Source organism: Eptatretus burgeri, chromosome 7 (assembly GCF_056783735.1).
Source record: "Eptatretus burgeri isolate ZD-2024b chromosome 7, Ebu_testis_v1, whole genome shotgun sequence".
Taxonomy (NCBI): domain Eukaryota; kingdom Metazoa; phylum Chordata; class Myxini; order Myxiniformes; family Myxinidae; genus Eptatretus; species Eptatretus burgeri.
Window position 1 is genome coordinate 64,698,154 of NC_140967.1, and position 21,623 is coordinate 64,719,776.

Below are 21,623 nucleotides of genomic sequence, written 5' to 3' on the forward strand. Positions count from 1 at the left end.
CCTTCCATTAGTATTCTTCCTCCTCCCCGTCCTCTTCACCCTCCCACTCCTCCTCCTCCTCCCCCTCCCACTTCTAATCTTCTTCCTCTTCCCACCCCTCGTCCTCCTCCCACTCCACCTCCCCTACTCCACCTCCCCCTACTCCACCTCCCCCCACTCCTCCTTCCCCCACTCCTCCTCCCTCCACTCTTCCTTCCCCGACTCCTCCGACTCCTTCTCCCCCTTTGGAAGTGGAATGTGAGGCTTCCCTTATTAAACCATCAGCTCCATCTTTGGAGCATAACGTTAATGTAATGGACACCGATCAGTACTCGGATTATGATTCCGATGGGGCCTCATCACTTTCTTCTTGTGGCAGTGCTGAAGCATGGAATGATCCAGTTTCCCAAGATTCGGAGAGTGTTACCAGTATTCCACCTGCTGATATCATAAAGTTTCTTCATGACACCTTTCGCAAGAAACATGTTAAAATTAAAAACTTTTCCCTGACTTGTCCGGCTTTATAATCTCTGCGAAGCTTTTGCTCCTCAAAGCCGGACAGCTTGGTGTGACGGAATCACAAGTGTATTGACTCCGGAAATGCATCCTCAAAGCAAAGAATGAGCTGCAGACACAGAGAGACTAAGTTTTTGACACACCCAAACTCTGTGTTAGCCTATGGCCTTCTCTATAGCGAGTTTAAATATTAATGGGGGACGCTCCTCCATCCGTGAAGCAGAAGTTAAACAGTTTGTTGAGACCAATCACATTGATGTTTTGCTTTTGCAAGAAACTAGATGTAGCTCCTCTAGTGCAAGTGAATGGCAAAGGATAATGAGGGGAAAATGGTTTTTTAGTGGTCTGGAACACCCAAGGGCTGGGGTGGCTGTTTATATACAACCTTCCTTTTGCAGTCCCAGTGTTGTTTTTAATGAGATTATCAAAGGGTATTTGATTTCACTCACCTTCACACACAATGGCTTTAAACACACCGTACTGAATGTCTACGCACCTAGTGATAGCACAGATAGACTCACCTTTTACACACACTTAGAAACGTCTCTTGTACACATTGATTTTGATGGACTTGTCTGCTTGGGTGGAGATTTTAACTGCACGATGGACCCCACCATTGATCGTAATGGAGAGGAGCCGCACCCAGCAAGCGCAGTGCCTTTGTTGAAAGCCTTGTCCAAGTTTTCCCTGGTTGATGTGTGGAGAATCCGCAATCTTTCTCTCCGCCAATACACGTGGAGTCGGTGTTCAAAAGGCCACCTATCACTTGCAAGATTGGACCATTTCTACATCAACAGTACCTTTTTAAATGTTGTGAGCAATATGAACATTATTCCGAGCGGCTTCTCAGACCATCACATGGTCGCACTTCGTATTCACCAACCAGTTCGGAATCGTGGTGCTGCCTACTGGACCTTCAACGCAAGCCTTTTGGATGACCAACTGTTTGTCGATGACTTTGGTGTGTTCTGGAGAGCCTTGCTCCAACGTAAAACTTCCTTCCCCTGCCTTGGAAAATGGTGGGACAACGTCAAAGTCCAAATAAGATCCTTTTGCCAACAATATGGAGCCTACCACACCAAATATGACTCTGCCCTTCAATCCAAATATGACCAAATATTCACCAAATATGACCAACCTCTTGGCTTCAAATCATGAAAGAACCAACCTCTTGCTGGCGAAGAAAAAAGCTCTTCTTGCTGGACTTTGTGCAAAGCAAGCCAGAGGAGCGCTGATTCGTCTCCGACTGGAGAATTTGTGCTACCTGGACACCTCCTCTAAGTTCTTTTTTGGACTGGAAGCTCAAACAAAGAGAAGTCAGCAGATAACTTCAGTAAGGACAAAGGAAGGAAGGATAACACACAATCAAAAAGATGTCAGAGCCTCACTCAGACACTACTTTACTGAACTTTATCATGCTCCAAAAATCGACAACAAAATGGTAACAGTGCTGACTTCTTCCTTACCTACCTTGTCAAAATCTGCAGTTCTACAAACGGACAAGGAAGTAACTTTGGAGGAACTCCAAGCTGCTCTTCAAACTCTACCCTCGGGTAAGGCCTCCGGTCTGGATGGAATTCCTGCGGAATTTTATAAAACCTTTTGGGACCTCCTCGGACCAGAACTACTTGAGGTTATAATCGACGGTCGACGATCAGGCTCACTGCCATTAAGCTGCCGGAGGGCTGTCCTCGCCCTTATCCCCAAAAAAGGAGACCTTCAGCAACCACACAACTGGCGTCCCATCTCATTACTCTGTGCAGACTACAAAATATTTTCCAAAGCCCTTGCCAACCGCCTTAAAGCCATAATCGAGGAGATCGTACACCCAGATCAGTCTTACTGTGTCCCGAAGAGGACAATTCATGACAGTATCTTCTTGTGCGTGATATAATTGACATCTGTTCTCTTGAACAAAGAAATGTCGGGTTGGTGTTCTTAGATCAAGAAAAGGCCTTTGATACCATTGATCATTTTTATCTTTTCTCTGTTTTACGGGGGTTTGGTTTTGGGGAAAATTTTATCTCTCATGTGCAGTTACTGTATAACAACACTTTTAGTCTCTTAAAAGTTAACATTTTATGTCCCCCTTTCCCGGTTAATAGAGGCATTCGTCAAGGGTGCCCTCTTTCTGGCCTCCTGTACTCTCTTGCGATTGAGCCTTTGCTCGTTCGGTTGCGTGCACGTCTTCTTGGTTTCCTTCCTCAACCAATGGCGAACCCGTTTAAAGTGATTGCTTATGCAGATGATCTTTGTGCAATCGTTCGCTCGAATGAGGACATCTCAGCCTTGGTCCGTTGCATTCATGAATTTGGTTTGGCAAGTTCCACAAAAGTGAACTGGGGAAAAAGCAGAGCTCTCCATCTTGGTCCACAAAATGGCGCCATTCCTCCGACTCTTCCCGAGAAACTTAAATGGGAAAGGGATGGAATTCTTTACCTGGGCGTCTTTCTTGGAACTGAGAACTTCATTTTAAAAAACTGGGAATCTCTAGTAATTAAAACTGAGAGACGTTTACGAAAGTGGAAGGGCTTACTTTGTCAACTCTCCTATCGGGGCAGAACCCTTGTTGTAAACAACCTTGCAGCATCAATGCTTTGGCACGTTTTTATAGCGCTGCAGCCCCCAGATTTGTTTCTTAAAAAATTACAATCAATTCTTATTGACTTCTTTTGGGGAGGAAAGCATTGGCTCCAACCTGGTGTGTTAAACCTGCCTGTTGCTGAAGGAGGACAGGGGCTGATTGCTATTACCAGCAAGGTGATGGCTTTTCGCCTCCTTTCGCTTCGCAGATTGCTGTACACGGACGTTTCGTGGAAGGCCTTGGCTCACTGCCTGCTTCGGCAGGCAGGGAAACTCTGCTACGATCAGCAACTGTTCCTTATTGACACCAAGAAAGTTGATATAGCATCAGTCCCCCTGTTTTATAGAAGCATGCTGAAGGCATGGCAGGCAGTCACTGTTCGCCGAAATAACAATGACTACTCCCTGGAAATGTTCTTAAATGAGCCTATCTTTTTAAACCCCATTTTTGAAGGGGTCTGCAGCGATTGTATTCTTGTCCAGAAGTTTATTGATGCTGGATGTACGAAGGTAAAAGATCTCAGAACTCCTTCTCCTTACAAGTGGAAGCCAGCTGCTGACGTCGCTGTGGCCACTGGAGTGAGGTCCATTCGAATTATTGGGAGAATCTTTTCTGTGATTCTGCGCTTTTTCAAGCAAACCAATCTGAAATGGATTCCACAGGTGGAAGCTAACCTTTCTTTATCCCAACATCCCTTTCCAGAGCTTTTGCTTCATTTTCAAGGTTTCACCTCCTTTAAATTGATGGAAAAATCTTCTGTTTACGCTTTGTGTGTTAAAACTCTTGTTCCCGATAGACCTGCGGAACCACAGGCACATTGGGGGCGAATGCTTCAGACCACTCATTCTACTTCGATCAACTGGCATGTTATGTACAAGGCACCCACTGCCAAGCGCTCCGGAGATTTGCAGTGGCGACTGGCACATTACATTTTACCATCCAATGTTTTATCTCATCGTATATGTCCCGATAACACAGAATTGTGTCCCTTCTGCGGTGCCACAGAAACTATTTTTCATATTTTTATTGATTGCTCAAGGTTGGCACCCCTTTTTACAGTCTTATCACGTGCTATCCGGGGACTTGGCCTAACTTTTACTTGTTGTGGTTTTGTTTACGGTTTTAGCATCTTCCACCAGTGTAAATATGAGTGCCTGTTAGCAAATTATTTGTCCTCTGAAGCGAAGCTTGCTATATACATGTCAAGGAAACGTGAAATTCAAGATGTTTGTGATTCTGTTTCCGATGTTGTTTACCTCTTTAAAACCTTGGTCACAGCACGCGTACACCTTGAAATTCATTCCAGTGATTGTACACTGTTCTTACAACAGTGGTGTGTGAACACATCCTTATGTGAACTTGTTGATGGTGTACTTACATTGAAGCTTTAATTTACCTTGTTTCTTTGTTGGGCAATGCTCAGGCATTTGCTTGTACTGGTATAACTTCTCTTGTCACATCATGATCCCAAACAATCAAGAGGCCAAAAGTGTCTGTCTCTCTCTGTCTCTCTCTCTCTCCTCTCTCCTCTCTCCTCTCTCCTCTCTCCTCTCTCCTCTCTCCTCTCTCCTCTCTCCTCTCTCTCCTCTCTCCTCTCTCCTCTCTCCTCTCTCCTCTCTCCTCTCTCCTCTCTCCTCTCTCCTCTCTCCTCTCTCCTCTCTCCTCTCTCCTCTCTCCTCTCTCCTCTCTCCTCTCTCCTCTCTCCTCTCTCCTCTTTGCACGCACGTGCAAACGCAAGGGGCTGTTGCTCAGTCTCTGGCGGTACGTGTGGAGCCTGTGTTGCTTCTCTCTTCTTATCATCTCCTCTCTCTAATGTATTTTTTGGGGGTGTTCCTTGTGTATAAACTGTTATCAATGCTTTATCGATGACTTGAAAATTGAATTGGTTTCTTCTCTTCTTTTTTCCACTCTTGTAAAAATCCTTTGCTTTGTTGTATTGAATTTTTACCCTTTATACTTTTTTTGTAATAAAAGTCAAAGTCTCTGTCTCTCTGTCTCTCTGTCTCTCTGTCTCTCTGTCTCTCTGTCTCTCTGTCTCTCTGTCTCTCTCTTTTTTTTGTTCCGTGTTCTTTTGACGTCTACTCTGTTTGCCGTCATCTGAGGTAATGTCAACAAAAATAATGACACATTTTATTTTTTACTTAATTCGTCCCGAATTTACTTGAGCCGATTTTTGATTTAGGTTTTATTTTTCAAATGGTAGTCCTTCAATAATAGGGTGTCTATTTACCGTCATTTTTTATGAGGAGTGCCAGTTGGCAAAATACGCAATAGGAAAAATCTTGCCAGGCAGAGGAACAATTGTATGTGAACCAACACGTCTTGGCAATGAATCTTCGTCGGTGGATCGGTCAGAATGAAAAGCATCGTATCCGAGCAAATCCCTCGTCGCCTACCGACTTGTTCTGTATGTATTCATTATAATTAACCTCCGCCATCGAAGATGGACGGAGGTTACTGTTTTCACCCCTGTCTGTTTGTTGCTTACGAAATGTAAAGATTTCGTAAGTATATTGATGACTTCTGTCATCTGCTTGTGTGTTTGTTTGTTTGTCGGCACGATAACTCGAAAACGGAAGAAGCGACCAATGTCAAATTACACCACGTGATTCAGGAGGGTGATGGCTTGTGCTGATTAGATTTTGGTCAAAATCCCTCAAAGGTCAAGGTCACAGTGAGGTAAAACATTCGATTTTTGATGGTTTGGTACAGAATCATCGTAGAAACTTCTGGTTTGCGTCGCTACCTTCTCTTGAGACAGCTTTTATTAGACAAGGTGAGAGGTCAAGTTGATGATTTCGTAAGTACCAGTCTATGACTGCTTGTTACTTACGAAATCTTTATATTTCGTAAGTATATTGATGACTGCCGTCCTCTGTTTGTTTGTTTGTGTGTGTGTGTTTGTGTGCTTGTTTATAGGCACGATAACTTGAGAACGGAAGAAGCTACCAATGTCAAATTACACCACGTGATTCACGAGGGTGATGGCTAGCGCTGATTCGAGTTTGGTCAAAATCGGTCAAAGGTCAAGGTCACAGTGAGGTCAAACATAATTCCGTAAATTCATGTGCAGAAATGGAGTATTTTTGCTTCGGTCGACGTTAGGAGTTCGTTTTAACTTCGATTTTCATTTTGTCTTTGGTTTTTACGATCGCTTTGGACGCTTAAAACTCGGTTGTCGAAATTCTGGTAAAAATCGGATGTTTTGGAGACGTTTTAAGATTGTATAAAAAATATTTCACTCGCTGCATCACGGCTCGTCACGTGGTGCAGCGCGCTCGAGCAGAGGCGTCGATGAATCACGTAAAGGTTTTGTGTGTGCGCGCTGATGGTGTTTTCGATAAAGATGGTGTTTAAAAGTCATTTTATCCCAATAAAGGTTACCGTCGCATGCCTGACTCGCTAAGCCATCGGATTATGTAAAGATTGTTGGTGGATGGCCGAATATTACGGTTTTGTGACTTTGATAAAATTATATTAAATAATTGCGTGGAGAAATGGAGATTTTTGCTTCGGTCAACGTTACGATTTTTGATGGTTTGGTACAGAATCATCGTAGAAACTTCTGGTTTGCGTTGCTACCTTCTCTCGAGACAGCTTTTATTAGACAAGGTCAGAGGTCAAGTTGACGATTTCGTAAGTATATTGATCACTTCCATTTCTGTGTTTGTGTTTGTTTGTTTGTAGGCACGATAACTCGAGAACGGAAGAAGCTACCAATGTCAAATTACACCACGTGATTCAGGAGGGTGATGGCTAGCGCTGATTAGATTTTGGTCAAAATCGGTCAAAGGTCGAGGTCACAGTGAGGGCAAACATAATTCCGTAAATTAATGTGGAGAAATGGAGTATTTTTGCTTCGCTCGACGTTACGAGTTCGTTTTAACTTCGATTTTAATTTTGTCTTCGGTTTTTGCGATCGCTTTGGACGCTTAAAGCTCGGTTGTCGAAATTCTGGTAAAAAATCGGTTGTTTTTGGAGACGTTTTAAGATTGTATAAAAAATATTTCACTCGACGCATCACGGGTCGTCCCATGATGCAGTGCGCTCGAGCAGACGCGTCGTTGAGTCACATATTGTTTTGCGTGTGCGCGCTGACGGTGTTTTCGATTAAAGATGGTGTTTAAAAGTCATTTTTTTATCCCAATAAAGGTTATCGTCGCATGCCTGACTCGCTGAGCTGTCAGATGATGTAAAGATTGTTGGTGGATGGCCGAATATTACGGTTTTGTGACTGATAAAATAATATGGAATAATTGCGTGGAGAAATGGAGATTTTTGCTTCGCTCAACGTTACGAGTTCGTTTTAACTTCAATTTTAATTTTGTCTTCGGTTTTTGCGATCGCTTAGGACGCTTAAAACTCGGTTGTCGAAATACTGGTAAAGTCAAATGTTTTGGAGACGTTTTAAGATTGTATAAAAAATATTTCACTCGCGCGTCACTGGTCATCACGTGGTGCAGTGCACTTGAGCAGAGGCGGCGTTGATCACGTAAAGGTTTTCCGTGTGCGCGCTGACGGTGTTTTCGATAAAGATGGTGTTTAAAAGTCATTTTTTACCCCAATAAAGGTTATCGTCGCATGCCTGACTCGCTGAGCTGTCGGATTATGTAAGGATTGTTGGTGGATGGCCGAATATTACAGTTTTGTGACTTTGATAAAATAATTGCTTGGAGAAATGGAGATTTTTGCTTCGGTCGACGTTAAGATTTTTGATGGTTTGGTACAGAATCATCGTAGAAACTTCTGGTTTGCTTTGCTACCTTCTCTCGAGACAGCTTTTATTAGACAAGGTCAGAGGTCAAGTTGACGATTTCGTAAGTACCAGTCGATGACTTTGTTTGTGTGTTTGTTTGTTTGTAGGCATGATAACTCGAGAACGGAAGAAGCTTCCAATGTCATATTACACCACGTGATTCAGGAGGGTTCTCGCTAGTGCTGATTAGATTTTGGTCAAAATCAGTCGCAGGTCAAGGTCACAGTGAGGTCAAACATCCAAAACATTCGATTTTTGATGGTTTGGTGCAGAATCATCGTAGAAACTTCTGGTTTGCGTCGCTACCTTCTCCAGAGACAGCTTTTATTAGACAAGGTCGGAGGTCAAGTTGACAATTTCGTAAGTACCAGTCTATGACTGCTAGTTTGTTACTTACGAAATCTAAAGATTTCGTAAGTATATTGATGACTTCCGTTTCTGTTTGTTTGTTTGTGTGTTTGTAACTTACTAAATCTAAAGATTTCGTAAGTATATTGATGACTTCCGTTTCTGTTTGTTTGTTTGTTACAAACGAAATCTAAAGATTTCGTAAGTGTATTGATGCCTTCCGTTTCTGTTTGTTTGTTTGTTTGTTTGTAGGCACGATAACTCGAGAACGGAAGAAGCTACCAATGTCAAATTACACCACGTGATTCAGGAGGGTGATGGCTAGTGCTGATTAGATTTTTGTCAAAATCGGTCACAGTGAGGTCAAATATTCGATTTTTGATGGTTTGGTACAGATAACTCGAACGGAAGAAGCTACCAATGTCAAATTACACCACGTGATTCACGAGGCTGATGACTAGTGCTGATTACATTTTGGTCAAAATCGGTCAAAGGTCAAGGTCACAGTGAGGTCAAACATCCAAAACATTCGATTTTTGATGGTTTGGTCCAGAATCATCGTAGAAACTTCTGGTTTGCGTCGCTACCTTCTCGAGAGACAGCTTTTATTCGACAAGGTCAGAGGTCAAGTTGATGATTTCGTAAGTACCAGTCTATGACTGCTTCTTTGTTACTTACGAAATCTAAAGATTTCGTAAGTATATTGATGACTTCCGTTTGTTTGTTACTTACGAAATCTCAAGATTTCGTCAGTATATTGATGCCTTCCGTTTCTGTTTGTTTGTTACTTACGAAATCTAAAGATTTCCTAAGTATATTGATGCCTTCCGTTTCTGTTTGTTTGTTTGTTTGTTTGTAGGCACGATAACTCGAGAACGCAAGAAGCTTCCAATGTCAAATTACACCACTAGATTTAGGAAGGTGATGGCTAGTGCTGATTAGATTTTGGTCAAAATCGGTCAAAGGTCAAGGTTATGGTGAGGTCAAATATTCGATTTTTGATGGTTTGGTGCAGATAACTCGAGAACGGAAGAAGCTACCAATGTCAAATTGCACCACGTGATTCAGGAGGCTGATGGCTGGTGCTGATTAGATTTTGGTCAAAATCGTTCAAAGGTCAAGGTCACAGTGAGGTCAAACACCCAAAACATTCGATTTTTGATGGTTTGGTACAGAATCATCGTAGAAACTTCTGGTTTGTGTCGCGACCTTCTCAAGACAGCTTTTATTAGACAAGGTCAGAGGTCAAGTTGACGATTTCGTAAGTACCAGTCTATGGTTGCTTGTTTGTTTGTTTGTAGGCACGATAACTCAAGAACGGAAGAAGCTACCAATGTCAAATTACACCACGTGATTCAGGAGGGTGATGGCTAGTGCTGATTAGATTTTGGTCGAAATCGGTCAAAGGTCAAGGTCACATTGAGGTAAAATATTCGATTTTTTTTTGATGGTTTGGTACAGATAACTCGAACGGAAGAAGCTACCAATTTCAAATTACACCACGTGATTCAGGAGGGTGATGGCTAGTGCTGATTAGATTTTGGTCAAAATCGGTCAAAGGTCGAGGTCACAGTGAGGTCAAACATCCAAAAAAATGATAACTCGAGAACGGAAGAAGCTACCAATGTCAAATTACACCACATGATTCAGGAGGGTCGTGGCTCGCGCTGATTAGATTTTGGTCAAAATCGGTCAAGGTCACAGTGAGGTCAAACATTCGATTTTTGATGGTTTCGTACAGAATCATCGTAGAAACTTCTGGTTTGCATCGCTACCTTCTCGAGAGACAGCTTTTATTCGACAAGGTCAGAGGTCAAGTTGACGATTTCGTAAGTACCAGTCTATGACTGCTTGTTTGTTTGTTTGTTTGTTTGTGAACAGTATTACGGAATAACTCCTCGACAGATTTCGACGAAACTTGGTGGGGGGATTAGGTGTGGTCCAAGGATCATTCCATTAGATTTTGGACCTGGTCCAAAGTCCAATATGGCCGCTATGGCGGCCATTTTGAAAATATATTTGAATTTTTGTTTTTGCATTTTTCCATGCTTTAAATGATTTCTAACCCCCCTATTTCCAACAGCCAATATTCACACTTACAGACCTCTCACACATCTTCGTTAAGTCTTTCTCTCATGCATCTTTTTCTCCCATCTATGTGCATCCACTGAGGACGCACAAGCTAAAAGAGCATTACTGACTCGCATCTATCACACCTTCCTCTTGCATCACGCTGCATGACAACACTGCATTTGCTCCTCCCACTCCCACACAGTAGACACCCCCAGTTTTACTCCTCAGCGATTTACCCCTTCATCAGTGATTGGGTTGTGTAGGTCCATTGACCGCACCAGGTACAATGAGGTTGCTACACCTCAACTGTCTCTTCTCTCTGGGCTACCTCTAATTTCCGTGTGTGTGTGTGTGTGTGTGTGATGGCACCTGTTATGTGTAACATAAGTTAAGATTGTAGAAGTTTATCGTGGTAACTCTGCATTGTCTTCTTTTGTAAACATTTGCATTTCATTTGCTGTACCCACAAATTCCTTGCTTTCCCCTGCTGTACATAATTATTGTGCCACATAATTTTCCTCACCTTGTTGTAATAAACATCTATGTTACCTCTGCCACCGAAGGTGAAGGAGATTATGTTTTCACCCCTTTCTCAATGTTTGTCTGTTTGTTTGTGTGCAGGATATCTCAAAAAGTTGTGGACGGATCCGGATGAAATTTTGTGGACAGTTTCGGTGTGTGTGACAAGGATGAACTTTTTAGATTTTGATGACGATACAGATCTGGATCCGGCTACGATAATTTTAAAAAGTGATTCTTCACCATTAAGAGATTGAACCAAAAACGATATAAAGCACGATATCTCAAAAAGTTGTGGATGGGTTCAGACGAAACTTGGTGGACAGGTTGGGTGTGTGGCAAGGAAGAATTGATTCGATTTTGATGAAGATCCGAATCCGGATCTGGATACGAGAACTATTTCATTCATAAAGTTATTCTTCACCATTGAGAGATAGAGCCAGAAACGATATATGGCATGATATTTCAAAAATGTATTGGGTCCGATATGTACGCGTGGATCAGTTATTGTGTAGTGGAGGTATGCGCTCTACTGAGTGCCCTTCTAGTTATAAATGTACCCAGCTCGTTTTCGTCTTTTCCATCATTGGTCCAGTATGGTCTGCACATTAGCTGAGTCGGGAAGTTATACCCAAATAATCTGCTTATTAGCTGGTGCGTACTTGGCAGCTCCGCTCGGCTGCACCTGATACGGTAAGTTTAACGCAAGTACGCATCAAGGGCGTGATTTCCCGAAAAGGAGACTGCGTGTTCCCCAGTAAAATGGTCGTCAGACGGAGGACACTGGGTCATGTGGTTAAAGTGTTGGTGTTCGCAGTCGATTAGCGACCCCCGCAACATGAACTTATTCTTGTGCAACGGCCTCAATTCCAGGTGAGTATGATACTGGTTCTCAGAGTGCTCCTGGAAATGACAGAACTTCCTACGAGCTCAGTGGTTGTTTTTCTCGTCTTCCAGTCCTGTGTTATGTCTCGTGCATTCGTCTGTATGTCCATTAGTGTAAGCTCTGTGAGTGGCAGCCCCACTACGAGCCTTGGATCCTGTAAAAAAGATTACATGGCTGCACTGTGGCAGTTGTAGAAGTCAAAATAGGTCGTACATCTTATGGGTTGTCACTTTTGGCTAAATTGAGCAACATCATGTGTTCCTTCTTTTTGCGGCCAAGAAATTTACTGTCACATTTCCATGTATAGTCAGTAGTGTAACATCATGAAAGTGTTTGTGTCTCATTCCCAAATGTAAGCTGCTGATCAATCTCTACCACACAGCGTTGAATGTATTAAATGGATACATCATTATGACGTCTCTTGGGGAATCTGCTGAAGGGCAATGTGGAAATGCATGCATTAACACTTTACCATGTGTACTTGGACAGGTTAATGATACTTCTCAGCCTCTAGTGAAAGGACTCGACATACGCGTCTCAAATGCTATCCTTCCTGGGTGAGAAACCAAATAATTCCAGTGTTTGAAATAGACTTACTGCTTTTGCATAAAAGAGCTTATCTCTAGAGTGCTTTATTGTGCTTGTTCACCTGACATTTGAACTTTGAATGAACTTTCACTTTTGTCAAATGATGGTTAGTTAAGACTCTACTGTGTGATAAACAGTATATTTATTTCTAGTGGGGTGTGCTTACACATTTTAAGCAATAACGAACCATGCTTCCTCATTCTCAGGTCACTCTCCTGCATTTGATTTTTCAATTATTTATTTTCTTTTTTTTTCATTTATTTATATTTTAATTTACGGATGCTTTCCAATGGTTCTGTAACTTTTCCTGGTGTATCGGTTTCGTTGTCCGTCGGCACACAAAATTACCATGCTTCCCCATTGTCTCGAGTCGCTCACCTACATTAATTTTTTTCATTTATTTATATTTTCATTTACGGATGTTGTCTGACAGTTCTGTGATTTTTCCCAGTATATCGGCTTTGATGTCCATCGGCACACAATTTCAGATTTCTACATCACCCGGAAGGTACTGATCTTTAATATCAGTCAGTGAGCCAGTGGTTAGAATGAGCTTTATACATTATATAAGGGTTTATGAAATAACTATGATAAAATTGGAGGAGATATTAATGATGTCAAGAGTTCGTCCTAAATTCCTTTCACTGCCTTTAACTTTGGCCATTATATTTCAAAACAGATGCAGTTAATGTATGTCTACTCATTAGTTAATTACTTATATATCCACTTCAAGTCCAAAAACACATATGGCTGATACCAAATCCCTCCAACAATTTCTATTCTTGGCTAAACTTATTCAATTTACATCCAAAAATTAAGGGCCCCTAATTATTCCACCTTTTGCAGTCGGCCGTGGAACGTTTTTGACTCGAGTCTTTAACGAACAGGCTGGCCATGCCTGACTGCAGGTGACAGGATGCAATTTGTTCAGGGTTCTGGCGATAACTCGTACTCTCCACCAACAACTGATGCTGGCATACGGACTTAAGGTCCATCCAGGGGATAACACCTTGCCCTGCATTTGTAACAGCAGCGTGACCGTTTATAGCTGGCTCGATATTCAAACCCAGGTTTAGACCATGCAAAGGCAAATGCATAGACCTCTACGCTATCCGGCTTATACCTCAAGCTCCACTTGTATGTGATGTAGGAAATTTACATTGAGGAGGAATTCTACTGTGGAACTCGAGTTTGAGCTGTAAAAATTCCAGCTAAACCACAATTTTATTTTTACTTTAAAAATCAACGAGGCTGTTTCTGTCTGCTGCAATACAAAGGTTTCCTTCAACTAGTGTTGAGGGGTGTGTGGCATACTCGCCACGCTTGCCAATGGCAGGTTGGTGAGACTGAGCAGCCATGGGAATTGAACCCACACCAATTGCTGTTGAAGGAAACAAGTCTTTACCAGTTGACCAAAATCTCTTTTTCTTTACTCGAGAGTGATATATTTGAATATAACATCATTCAAAAAAAAATATCTTACATATAACTTATAGCCTTGTAGTGAAACTGTCATCTGAACGAAGTGTTCGTACGCCTCGTTCAACAAAAGCTGGCTTTGTTTGAACAGTTGTATACATCTGCCGTTATATATCGAGAGCATTTAACATTGTTTTTTTTGAAGCTGTATATTGTCTGCTGTTGAGTTTCGTCTGAAGGAATGTTTTGTATTCAATTTGTTGTTGTTATTATTAGAATGAAGCTGGAATGGCATTTGAGTGGAAAGGCATTCCTTTTGTGGATCTTCTGCACTAGAAGATTCCTTTTTGTCAAGCCTGTAGTTATTGTTCCAACACATCCCACCGAGCCTTTTACCAGACTTGAAAACAATGCATGTGAACTCACCTGTTTCCAGATCTACAAATCCCTGGATACCTTTGAAATAATTAATTCTTGTGCAGAACGTGGTTGCTGGTTGCATAAATTGAGGCAGTGGGGTGATGCCACTGATGCAGTGAGGCTGCTGTAGATGAAGACTGGAATTTGCAATTTGTTCAGGGTGTTGGCAGGAACTCATCCACTATTCATAAAAAGATACTGTGGATTTTTTTTAACATCCACCGGCAATCGATGATGGTAGATTGGTACCAAGTTTCATGTCCTAACTGACTGATGATGCACTTCTTGATCCAACATGTTGCCTGTGAAGCACCATTCTAACAGTGTATAGTTGTGTCAAGAATCAAACCCAGACTAGATAGTTCAAATGAAAGTTTGTTACCTCTGAATTATCTTGCCAACCCATGTTTGAATAAAGTTAGCGATTACGTACCCGTATCCTGACTGAATCCTAAATTGTTGCTTAAAACTATGAGGGCACTGCAGCAGCAGGCATAACCTTACCATAGTAATTAATGGTACTTGGGGCAGACTCAGTTTATTGTTGAATCTCTGAAAAAAAAAATGCATTCACAAAAGAGATTGATGGCTCTGGATAGTTTGTTGCACCCTACAATGTGATGCTGTGCATTGGTGACACCACTGCGGTTAAAGGCTGTTGAGTATACTGTGAAGGGATGTATTTATTTGAATTTGTTGTTGTTGAACAGTTGTTCTTTTAATGTATTCCATGGAATGACTTGCTTGATGTCTCCATGATCATCCAGTCTTTTATCATATTATGGAGGTTTGATATGGCTGAAGAGTTATCTATCTATAATTCCAGCAATATGTGTCTGTGTGTCTGTGTGTCTGCGACCGCTGTTTCTCGACAACCACTGGTTGTCGAGATCTAATTGAAACTTGCCAGGTATATTACTGGGGCCCTGAGTATGTGCCTTTTCATGGTTTGATATTAATCGGACAAGTGCTTCCCAAGTTATGGCCATTTATTTACCAACCAATGAAAGGACACGTTGCTGCGTAGGCTAGTGCGCAGCCAGCCGACGATGACGTCACGTGCCGTGCCGGTTATGATGGGGATCGGTGCCTTAGTTACCGTGGCGTACGAGTAGCAATGATCAATGGCAGCGAATGTCATGGCAAACAAAGACAGGGAGGTAAACTTGATTTTAATTTTGATTTTAATGAACTCTGTGTGTGTATCACAGCAGTTGTTACTTCAATGCAAGCGATAATTCGTGGAATGCATGTGAACATTCCGTACAGGCACGCACCACTTCCGCATAGTGATGACTTAATGTATTCTAATAATTTCTCATTTTCTTCTGCGCATTTATAGATAAACACAATGCCCCAATCCAGTCGTCGTTTATGAGTGAAGGAACGGTCTGTGTGGTTGTTTGAAAGTTTTTTTTGGGGGGGGAGGGGGGGAGTGGAGTTTGGGCAGGCACGCGGGAGCGAAGGAACGGCCTGTGTCGTTTCTGGCTCATGGTTTGAAAGTTTTTTTTTAAGTTTTTTTTTGGGGGGGGTGTGCACCCACGGCCACGCACATACAGGCACGCGAGAGCGAAGGAACGGCCTGTGTGGTTGTTTCTGACTCACGGTTTGAAAGTTTTTTTGGGGGGTTTGCATGTACGGGCACGCACGTATGGCCACGTACGTATGGGCATGCGAGAGCAAAGGAACGGCCTGTGTGGTTGTTGTTTCTGGCTCGCGGTTTGAAAGTTTTTTTTTTTTATTTTTTTTTATTTTATTTTTTTTTTGCACGTACTAGTGTCTGTAATGAAGAACAATAAGTTGTTGGATTCTTTTCCCTCTTCAGGTGATTTTTCAATGATCTGCCAAATCCATGGTCAGGTGTTGTTTCCTGTGCTCTTTAAGTTCATTATGATATTTCCTAAGGTTGATTTATGGATCAATATGATGGCTGACATTTTCCTGTCGTCGGCTCCATTGCCAATTATCATTCCTCTTGAGAAAACTTCCTCCAGGTGATGATGTTTGAAACTTAAGAGTGACTGCTCCCTGACCAGTTAGTACAGGGTGGCCATAACGTCTGGAAACATAGATAATGTTGTGTCATTCTGTTAGTTTGAAGATGTCCTTGACAAAAAACGAATGTGTTGAGGTGATACTGCTGAGTGGACACGAGGGCTGGTCATATCGATGGATAGTCGTCATTCTGGCGTATGCTGAAGGTGCAGGTTTATTCAGTGAAAATGACGCACGAAACATCGGAGGCAATGCATCACAGATGCATGTGCAGGGATTGATGGAAATGCGACATGAATGCGCCGCATTTAACTGTGCATTTCTCATGAGGGACAACACATTGAACATGTCATGTAATGTTATTTAACATATCATGTGTTGTAATGTAATGTCAATAAACTATTTATAATGTATATTCGCATTGGTTTCCAGACTTTATTGCCACCCTGTACGATGACGATTGTTTATATTATTATTAGCCCCCATTGGACTTAGTCCGAAATGGGGGCTGATGGATTTGGACTCAATTTTTGTGTGCGTGCATGCATCCGCATCCATTTCTCACACATGCATTTACCGATCTTGTTCAAACTTGGCACACAGATAAAGAATGATTGCTTTGCACACCATATTTTTTCGAGATCAGATGCAAGATGGTTGACTGGCGGCCATTTTGTTACTTAAACGTGGCCCCAACCATTTCTCAGACATGCATGGTCCAATTTTGTTCAAGCTTGGCAGAAGCACAGCACATAATGGCGCATATGTGTAACTGAAGTTATTTTACGCTCTGATCAAGGATGGCTGAATGGTAGATTGGTGGCCATTTTGGCTGTAAAAATACCCGATATCGAACACGTCCTCAACCATTTCTTGGACATGCATTTACCGATGTTGTTCAAACTTGGCACACAGATAAGGAATGATAGCTTACATAGGCACATTATGTTTTTTCGAGATCAGATCTAAGATGGCCGACTGGCAGCCATTTTAGTTGCCAAAAAACCCAATGTTGAACACGTCCTCAACCATTTCTCATACATGCATGGCCAGATTTTGTTCAAACTTGGTACAAGTGCAGTACATGATGACATAAATATCCCCCTCACTTTATTTTGCGATCTGATCAAAGATGGCCGACTGGTTGACTGGCGAACATTTTAGTTGCAAATAAATATGGGCTAGCCCTTGAACTCCATCCAGCAAAATTACTAAAACAATTGGGGCGATGACATTTTATGTCTTTTTTCCTTGTTATTATTAACAACAACAGCGACTGTTTAAAAAAGTAATCATGCGTGTTTATTTTTACTTCCGGTAGGTGTGCCTCACCAGACTCCACGATAAGCTATTTATACACCTTAACACGGCATTTGTTCAACGAGAGAAAGCTACTTGGGGAGGCGGGATATTATTAGTATTAATATTGTTTTGTAATATCGTTGATATTGTGCTATTATTATTGTTGTCATTACTTTTGTTGTTCGAAGCAGCCTTGGAAAAATGCCACGACAAGCTATTTTAACCTGGATTTCACCCAAGGCAGAAAACCCCTTTGGAAAGAGGGGCAAATTAAGCTGTTACAACCTTCATCGTGTAACCCTGAGTCCTCCTTGACCCAGGTATCTTTGTTCATGGTGGTTTGTCTCTTCAGAGCAGCCTCTTCTGTTCTTTGACGAGCTTGTTGGACTGTTGTCTGTAGCCTCTCATAGCGCTCAGTAATCCACTCTTCTTCCACATCTCGTTCTACTTCATTTCCAATTATGAGATCAACAGGTATCTTTGGATGTTCCCCGAAAAATAGAGGTGTGAATACTTTGTAGTGGCATGTGGTATGCAATTGCAGGCATAGATGAATTCCAGAAGCAGTTCGGGACATTTTTTTTTTTCCTAATGAGTTGGCAGCATCCTTAGCATGTTGGGCAATGTTCGATTGAAGCACTCACATTGTGCATTGTCTTCATTATTTGTCACTGTCTTGGCCATTTGGTCTCTTGTGGGAAATGCTTGTGTATATTTTGAATACACATCAGTTAGTACAATGATATTTTCGACTCCATGGCTGCCCTTTTCTAGCATTGTGAAATCCATTCCCAGTACTGTATCTCCAGCGGTCGTTTTGCAATAATGGAGCCAAAATATGGTTTTACCGAAATACCACGTTTCCCTAGTAGACAATACTCACACTTGGCAAAATAGTCCTTTAAATATTTGGCAATGTACAGCCAGAAACATCTTGTTCTTAGAATTGAATAGGTCCTTTCTCTGCTTGCGTGTCCACTCTCATCATGGCTGCATTTCAGGACCCTGGAGAGCAGTTTCTGTGGGAATATTACCTGTGAGATGGTCTTTCTGTCTTAAGTGATTTTTTTATGAAGAATTATATTGTGCAGATCCATGTTTTTCTAACACGACCAGCTTACGTGTGTTTGGGTCTTCTGTCAATTAAGCTTATTTGTATGGATACCGATCCTGTTTCCAATATATGTAAGACGTCTTGCATTCCTTCTTTAGTTGCCTCATGGTGATGATTATGATGATTGATGATGATTTCCTTAAATAACCTTCCTATTGCTGTTGGAGCTTTTCCATTTCGCTTTGGACACAGATGGGATGTGTGTGTTGGGTAATGGAGTTGCTGCTTAGGGTTCCATGTACATAACTACCCTGTCTTGCAGAACCTGTACTCTCAACATGCAGACCAGTGGATTCAGCAAGCAGCAATTCCACATTCCTGACAAGTGCAGTCTGTAGATGAGCTGTTTCTGTGGTATGCTCCACTTTCCTACTCAAGTGATTCAGCATTTCTGTTCTTCTTTCCAGACCTGTGTCAGATAATGAGGTTGAATTGGGCCAGTTCTCCAATTCATCTGGTTTCAGTGTCATCCAGTTTCACATTGGTCTCAATGTAGCTTTGTGGGTGATTGTTCCTGTAGACTGGAGACAGTACAATCAGATCCAACAATAAAATGTCTGCCTTTTTCTGACAGCCCACTTTAATGCTACAAGTTCCAACTTCATACTACTGTGGTTGTCCATATTTCTCTCACCTGGTCGTGGAGATCGGCTCGCAAAGCTCAAAAAAAACTTTTCCTGTTTCTTGGTCTTTTGATAACACAACTCCCAGACCGTAGTGACTAGCGTCGACCTCCAATATATATGGTCTCCTAAAGTTAATATCTCCCAAGCCAGGTGTCATGGTAAATCTGTATTTCAGCTCTTGAAATGCCTCATCACAAGAACTATCCCAAGCTTTCATACCACGTCCCATTTTAACTTTTCTCTTGCCTTTCTTTCCCGACGTTCTACCTTGCAGTTGGGAGGCTGCCAAACTTAAAAATGATACAACCAATTTGCGATAATATCCAGCTAAGCAGAACAAAAAACCTCTTGGTACTGTTTCTGTTTTTGGGACAACCCATTCAGTGATTGACTGGATCTTTTCCAGGTCAGGAGATATTCCTTCTTGAGAGACGTGCCCAAGGTATCTTAGCTTCTCCTTAAACATGTTGCATTTCTCTGGATTCACTTTCAGATTGAATGTCATTAATCTTGTCAAAACCAGGTGTTATCTTTCGAAAGTTTCTTCAAATCATGTGCCAAAAATGAGGATATTATCAAGATAGATAAGCAGAGTTCGGAAATTTTTATTGCCAAAGATCATGTCCATAAGCCGCATGAAGGTAGCTTGTGCTCTAGTTAAACCAAATGCCATGCGAAGATATTCATAGTCCACATGTGCTGACTGGAGGCTGTCTTTTCAATATCTTTTTCTGAGACTGCAATTTGATTGAAACCATGCACAAGATCTTAACTGCAAAAGTATTTTGCCCCTTTGAGGAAAGTCCTTGGAAGTGGATAATCATCTTTCCCGGTTTTATTATTTAACGCTCCGTCATCAAAGCAGACCCTCAGCTTAGTTCCCTTCATTACAAGCAGGACAGGAGATGCATAAGGACTGGATAACTCTCGGATGACACCTTTTTCCAAAGACTTTCACAGGTAATCCCTGACCTCTTGCCATTGACTTGGTGGTATGCGGTGTAGGGAAATCCTGATGGGGGTGCAATCAATGGTGATAATTCTTTGTTTGATAACATCATAGAACCCGACGTCATCTTGTTGTAATTTGCCCTTGTGAGTTGAATGCCTTTGCTCAATGTAATGGAGTGTTTTCTAAGAGCTTCTTGGAATTTTTGTTGGTAGAGAGATTGTAGGTTGTCATGAACATCCATATATTGTAGGAGGCTGTCCACAAACTGTACCTTATGTTTGCTTTGATTTACTTCTGTGACCTGAACTGCATTACAGCTGTCTTTAACTACGTCATGTGTTGGTTCAACTTCAGCATGGTTTAGGATTTCTATACGTGTTTTAGGTTAAAGATAGATGTCACAAGAGCTGAAATTGGCCACTCGACGTTGAACTATTCCCATGTGGTTAACAGAAACAACTGTAGGACCCAGTTTTAGTCCTCTTGGAAGGGAAAGAGAGATTTCTTCAATGAAAGCTGTAAAAGGGACACTTATCCAACCAAGATATTCTAGTTTTGTATTTTTTATTAACTTTCTGAAATTTGTGGAATTTGTTTTTCACTTGGAAGTTGTAGGTTACTGTGTGTAAATAAAGGTGGAAAATGTCTGGTTTATTGAAATTTAATTCCAGGCTATAAGGCAACAAAAGGTGAAAATTTTGAAAGGGGGTGTAGACTTTCTATAGGCACTGTATGTGTGATCAACATTGGGGGCCACACAAAATATGTTATGATTTTTTTGGATTTGACCATTCATGCCCCAGGTGGTTGGGAACTTCAGGTCACTGGGGTCAAAATGGAAAATATAATTTTTAACTCAAAATTAGATTTTTGGGGTTTGCGATAGCGTGCCATTGACTTCGCTATAGTTTTGATCTTGTCAAGGAGGAGCTTGTTTTGGGAGCCAAATAGGTTATTCAAGTCGAGATGAGTTGACAGTTACTATTTTGAAGAAATGGATACTCATGGAAATGCCATGAGCAATGTTGAGGTTGATTATCCCCAGGAATATTTCAAACAAGACTTGGCCGTGGTTCAGTAAAGCCATTAATGAATTGCAGTTTTACTTTACTGGCGTGGCTTCAGTTGAATGCCTTGGCCATTCAGGCAAATTTCTGCGTTAAAACACCATTTTGTTTGTCCTGTCTACGTTTACTTGTTCGTAGAAAATGTCCACAATGGTAATTGGGTTATCATGGGTATCATTTGCCACTCTTTTGGTCAACTTCAGGATTATCTAAATTGTTTATCATTCAAGTATTACCATTTGCCTTATAAAGACTCCCAGCAGCCCCATAAAGCTATGTTTATTGAGCCCATAACTCGAAAGTTTGTTTTAAATAGGATACCGTTCATTTAACGTATAAACGAAAACAACAGTGATGTTAAGTGCAAGTTAAATGGTTGGAAAGAATACATAGCCTCTGGATATTATCTAGTAAATGTGTGGGAAACCTGTATTCTACATGTCACAAAAGAGTACAAGTTAATTTTCACAATTACAACA

General features: G+C 41.6%; 1 long non-coding RNA gene across 1 annotated transcript in view; it reads left to right on the top strand.

The window, feature by feature from the left end:
- LOC147023423 (uncharacterized) overlaps nucleotides 1-21,623 on the top strand; it is a 33,427-nt gene that overhangs the window by 1,962 nt on the left and 9,842 nt on the right. The window contains exons 2-3 of the long non-coding RNA XR_015060174.1: nucleotides 12,151-12,218; nucleotides 12,701-12,757. This is a non-coding gene — a long non-coding RNA (uncharacterized LOC147023423). The remainder of the gene's footprint in view (nucleotides 1-12,150; nucleotides 12,219-12,700; nucleotides 12,758-21,623) is intronic.